Genomic DNA, 6,618 nt, shown 5'->3' on the forward strand with positions numbered 1-6,618 from the left:
ATCATGAAATGTACAGGCAAACGAACGGAACTAGAGAAGATCATTCTGAGTAGGGTAACCCAGACCATAGTAGAGGATAAGCACAGACCAAAAGAAGATAACTAATAAGGAGGACCCAAGTGAGGATGCATGAATCTCACTCAGAAAAGGAGATAGAATAGACAGAGGAAATGGCTAAAGTGAGAGAACAAGGTAAGAGGAGGAGCATGGAGAGTTAAGAGGATGGAGATCAGACCTGAGGAGAACAAGGGTGAGAGGACAGAGGCCTGTAGAGAAAGGAGAAGCTGAGGGTGGGGTATCTTTATGAAAAGCTGGAGACCTAAGTCAGGGTAGGCTCCTGGGAGGATATGAGGGAAATTCAAGCAGAGACTGCTAGTAGCAGAGGCCATAGAGACTAAAGAGGACATCCTTTAATTCCTAGTAAAGTCTCCTAGTAAAGGGTAGGAAACTCCCACCCACCCACAAAAGCTTTGACCCAAAATTGACCCTGTCTACAAGATGTGCAGGAACAAAGATAGAACAGTTAGAGCAGAGATTGAGGAAATGCCCATCCAATGCCTGGCCCAACCAAAGAAAGACCCACCTTATCAGAGAGTGCCAATTCCTGACACTATGAATGATACTCTGCTAAGCTTGCAGACAGGAGCCTGTCAGAGCTGTCCTCTGAGAGGTGCTACCCAGCAGTGCCTCAAAACAGATGCTGAGACTCACAGCCAAACACTGGGTGATGCATAGGGAGTATTGGGAAATAGTGGGAGGAAAGAGAAAAGGACCTGGAGGTGACAGGAACACCACACGGAGACCAAGAGAGCCAACTAAACAGGGCCCAGAGGGGCTTGCTGAGACTGAGGCATCAACCAAGGACCATGTATGAACTGGACCTAGGCCCCCTATAAAGATGTAGCAGATGGGCAGCTTAGACTTCATGCGGGTCCTCTAGTAAGGGAAGTGGGGACTGCATGGGACAAGGACTCACTAGGCAGTGCTTAGATCACTTCCCCTGTGAAACTGCCTTGCTAGGCCACAGAGAAAGAGGACAAGCTCAGTCCTAATGCACCATGATGAGCTGGGCTGGATGGGATAGGGAGGGGAGGAGGGAAGGGGCTACAAGGGTATATAGTGAATAAAATAAATAAGATAAAATAAAATTGAAAAAAAAGTCTTGTATACTGAAAATTATGTAACGCCAATGAAGGAAAGAAGTCTAGACAAATGGAAAATCAACCAGCTTGGGGATTACTGTAACACTGTAGAACTTGATCCTCTTCATTTATATACATTTGACAGAATACTAGCAAAATCATTTTACTATTTTTGGTTATATGGGTAAAATTTTTGTGAAATATTTTAACAAAGAGTGAAAGAAATAGGACAATTAAAACAATTATAAAAACTAAGAGAACAATGTCAAGAATCATTTTGCCCAGTTTTAAGATTTATTTTCTGTATCTCATAGCCAAGACTACATGCTACTAGTAGAGATAGACAAACTGTTCAGTGAACTGAGGACTCCAGCGAACAAATGTGCTCAAATGGCATCTGAAAAGGTGGGGAGAAAGTTCAAATAACTAAAAAGAAAACTTTAAACAAATCACAGAAAGCAATTGAACTATATACATAAATTTATAAAGACCTTCCATAATCCTCATATTTAGTGCAGAAATTAAATTTATAGTTGATTATAAATTTAAATGCAATGTATAAACTATAAAACCTACTAAAAGGCAAAACCAAAAAAGTTTCATAACAACAGTTTTTATTCTTATTTTTTAATCCCATACATTTACACAATGTATATTAATCATCTCTATCACTACCTCCCTCCAACTCCCCACTGGTGTCTCAGTCTATCTCTTTCTGACCTCATGTCCTCTTTATATGTACTTTTGATAGAAATTACACTAAATCCAATTAATTAATGCTGTCCCTATGTACATGAGATTATGTCCATCGGCTGGGGCATGGCAATCTACCAGTGGCCACATCCCCAGAGAAGAATACCTTTCCCTCCTCAGCAGCCATCAACTGCCAATGGCTCCTCTGAGGCAGATGCAACCTCAGTCTGTGCCGACATTTTAACAGGCTTGATTTTGTATAGGTTTTATTGCAGGCAAACACTTCTGTAACTTAATGTCTACAACAGCCATGTCATACCTAGAAATGAGCCTCTCACGGCTCTCCTCCCATCTGCTAACTCTTACATCCTTCAACCCTGCTTCTAAGAAGTTTTCTGAGCCTAGGATGAGCCTAGGTAGATATACATGAACCATCCACAGCTGAACATTCAGAGTTACTTATACGCTGCACTTTCATCTGCTGTGTATCGCTGCATTATCCATTACTCATCACACAAAAAAAGCTTCTTGTCAAACTTGAGAACAACACAAATCTATGGGTATAGATATAAATATTGAGAATGTATTTTGACAGCATCGACAGTGTAGTAAAACAACAAGAGGTTCTCCTTTAGGGCCTGTGAGCTACTCAGTCATGAGCTTTTTGCCAAGTACCAGACATAAACTGTCTCCTAAAGACCAGGCCAAGAGAAGGTGGTTCCATAGCCCCATAGCCTTCATGCCGTAGCTGCTTATGCAGTTACATCCTGCCAGCTGTTCCAGAGTTATAGTATTCATCATTCAGGACTGACTAAAACCACTGACATATTTTTCTCTCCCAGAAGCCTACAGAACACCTTTGGCCTCTATAACTTAGCTATGGTAATAATTTTTTGTCTTGATACTAAATGTACAATCCATAATAAATAAGGATTCACAAAATTCTAAATATTTTCTCTGCAAGGGATCAGAGTTTACAAAAACATGCAAAAGACTTCAGAAAAAAATATTTGCAAACTACATGTTTAACAAAGGGTAAGCATATAAAAGACTGAAAACAGCTTTGGGGGAGATATACTTATTTTTATATTTAGCCATCCTGGAAACAGCATCATCACTCTTTCTATTTATTTTATAGATTGCAAATGTATGATTGGTTACTTTGGGTAACCTGAATGCTAACTCTTTTAATTGATTAAAGATTTTTGTCATGTGGTAAGATTCCCTTCTGGTATAGTAGGATTTTTCCAATTGTTTAAAAGCAAGAAATGCTTGGTTGGGTTTTCTCCCAAGTGTATATATGAACAGTTACAGTGTATAGACAGTTACAGCATGGGGCTCTGAAAGCAGTGATGGAAAGTTATATTACTAGAAGGTAATACATCAAGTCACACACACACATACACACTCTAGGAGGGAGAAAAAGAGAAAAGGAGGGAGGGAGAGCTGGGTAAAGATTGTAGCATAAAAGTCTGCATAGATTGCACCATGAAAATAGTGGGATTAGGAAAATCACAGAAGGGCCTGTTGAGAAGGCACTTTCAGAGTTATCCTATCAGAGACAATAGGAAATTCATTAACACTGGATTGTTTCTAATGAACAATGAAAAAATACTCATGCTTTGCAGAACAGAAGAGCATGCCATGAGAAGGAGGCCATATGTACTGTAGCCTAGAAGGGACCTTGAAAGACATTTTATTCTGCCACATTTGTGTACATGACTTTCTTTGCCAAAGCTAGTAATTGAAAGTGGAAGGTCCACAGTTTTTTTTTTAATGATCCAGAGAGAGGCCCAGTCTCTTGAGAGCTTCATAAAAGCGTCAAGCAGGCTCCAGTGGCAATTTCTTTGTCTGTGAATGCAGACAACTGACACACAGCTAAGAGATAATGAGAGCAACACAGAATAAAGAATGGAGTCCTCAGTCAACCCAGCGCCAGGCAGCTGGCATCACAGAGGATGACCCAGAGAGCGTATGTACAATTCTTCCATTCTTACTTTTATAATTATTCAGTGTTTTCTCATAGCCAGCGTTTACACGACCATCCAAACAGAAAGGGGCCCCTACTCCTCAACCTTCCCTTTGGAGTTCCCCCCATACCACTTTAATGAAACTTTGTGAATTCAACAAGAAATTGTTTCTCTAGTGTGTTATAATAGTATAGCCATACCTTACCTGTACCATTGGTCTTCACTTGTCACACATCTGACTCAAATACTCAATAAACTAAGACCCTCTGAGCAAAAACATGTACAACTCTAAAACATATACATGAGTACATCGATTACATGATGCTTTGTTGTCCAAATACTGCTTCACATATCGGGCCTGCTGTCTTGGGTTTCTTTAAGTTTGATTTTTATAATTTTTGAGCACATTTTAAAGCAGTCAGTCTATTTTTCAGTTAGTGAGGCACTATTTTTCAGTTAGTGTCCCTGATCTATCTCTGTGGTATGTCTGTCTTGAGACGGAGGTTGAAAGAACAGAGTTCACCTATTCCCAAGTTCTAGTTTGTGTAGAAAATTCCCTGTCACATTTTCACTGCTAATAGGATTCTTCCTGCCATCGCAATTGCTTTTTAAGTACCAAAACTACTTATTTGGAATGATTATGATTAGAAATGTATGGTAGATTCTTTGATGGAACGGAAGGGTTTCAAATTCCTATAAGGCTTTTGTAAAAATGCAAACTCTCCGTGATTCTAAACTTCCATTGGCAAGTACAGGTAAAGGCATAATGGAGCAGGCAGATGAGGAAATGAGATTGAAGACCGGACAAGAGAGAAAACTGACCTGTCGCAGTGCTTTATCTGCTTCCCCAAACAGACACAGGCTAGCTTGTGTTTTACTGGGTTATAGTGGACTTCCCTGCAGATAATTTCACAGCACATGACTCCCCTCTTCCCACGAGTGTCATCAGAAAAACAAGAGAGGTCATTTCTTCTCTTGTTGCTGAACTGATGGGTCTGCACTACTCAAATGAAAACTTTGAAATGAGAGTGCAGAGAATTGGGTTCAGTGGCTTTGAGGTGATCATTCTGGAATAGGTAGGATGGAAGAATCTTCTGAGTGTGGTGGCCTTTATGCAGACCAGAGAAGGAAGCAGAGCGATCAACAGAAGAGTGGGGCAGGAGTAGGAGCGATGACAAGAGCAGGCAATAGGGCCTGAGGGGAAGACACTGGACCAGTCAGCCCTGTCTAGCAGCTGTGGAGCCCTACTGCATTGCCGCTTTTTGTTTGGGAACACTGTCTTCATGCTCGTCTGGCTGGCTTTGCCTTCTGCTATAGGAAACACAGAGAGCCCCAAAAGTAGAACACTTCAAAACAGATTTGAAGCAATGTTCTTAAATTTTGGAATAACTTCAGAGAAATACCAAAGAAGCAAGAAGGCTTACAATTCTGCTTTGGATTAAGTTAAAAAAAAAAAAGTTTTTTTAAAAAAAACTATGGATTGTTTTTTAACCTGAAACTTAGTAGTTAGGATATAATTTGGTGATGTAAAATATTCAACCTGGCCAGGTACCTTTAATATTCAACCTGGCACATACCTTTAATCCTTGCATGATGAAGGCAGAAGCAAGTGGCCCTCTATGAATTTGAGGCCAGCCTGGTCGACACAGAGAGTTCCTGTCTCAAACAAACAAACACCCAAAAATATTCACTCTGTACTGAGCAAATGAGGTAATTAGCATGTCCCTGTACTTAAATCATATATCATGCCTTCCTGATGACTTTATCATATTTATGTTGCACATACATTACTCACACCCAAGATGGGTATGGCTGAAATCCCATCAAAACTGTAGCTATGGTACTTTGGGGTCTTTGTTAGATTTTCTTCAATGTGACATTACATAGTTGAATTATTTTCTTTACTTCCTGTCTGTCTATCCCCTTACATTGTAAGCTAAATTGATTGGGTTCTTTTCATAAAAATGTTTTTCTTATTAAGTCATCAATGCTTTAGAATAATGCCTGGCATTTGGTGTGTACCTGGAGAGTTGAGGGAGTGAATGAATGGATGGATAAAGCTGGCATGTCAGAAAGCTCTCTTTATTTTAGATGTTGATCTGCATGTATTTTTAATGAAAGCATGTGTATGAACGGGTAATACAATATTTGGGATTTTTTTTGGCATTTACAGCACCCTTTTCAGAACAAACTTGTTCCTATTTAGGAGAAAATTGTTCTGATTTTTATCTACTAGAGGTCAGCCTCCTATGGTTTCTTACCATATCTTACAGAGAGAAACTTTCTTCTAAATATATTGAAAAAAAATTATATCCATAGTAAGTGGGAGAACTCATTATGGGATTAATTATTCATGGAAAGCGAAGGAATGGTTGTGATACCTATCTCCACTTCTGCCATCCATGAGTGTGGCTCTAAAAAGGAATAAATACAATGTAAATGGAAGCCGATTAGACAGTAATTGTCATAAAACAATAGTTTCTCATCCTCCAAAATTTATATTTAAAAATTGCTAAGTGTATCTTTGTTCAGCAGCACTTTAATTAGCACCTATAACATGGTGATTATATTATTCCGCGTTTAAGTGCTTAATTTGCAATCTGGGATTACAGGCATTCCCTGATAAAGATATATTTTCATTTGTTGCATTTGTATTTTTAGTAGAAGACAAAAATAAGCAGATACTTATATGATAATATGATGCTAGATCCATAAACACAAGTTTTCCTCCCTCCTTTCCATTGCACTTGAGATTCAAACACAGTAACGATCTATTTTTATGTACTGAGCTGTTGGGTTTTCTTTCTTTTTTT

The sequence above is a fragment of the Meriones unguiculatus genome, chromosome 7 (genome assembly GCF_030254825.1).
Source record: "Meriones unguiculatus strain TT.TT164.6M chromosome 7, Bangor_MerUng_6.1, whole genome shotgun sequence".
NCBI lineage: Eukaryota > Metazoa > Chordata > Mammalia > Rodentia > Muridae > Meriones > Meriones unguiculatus.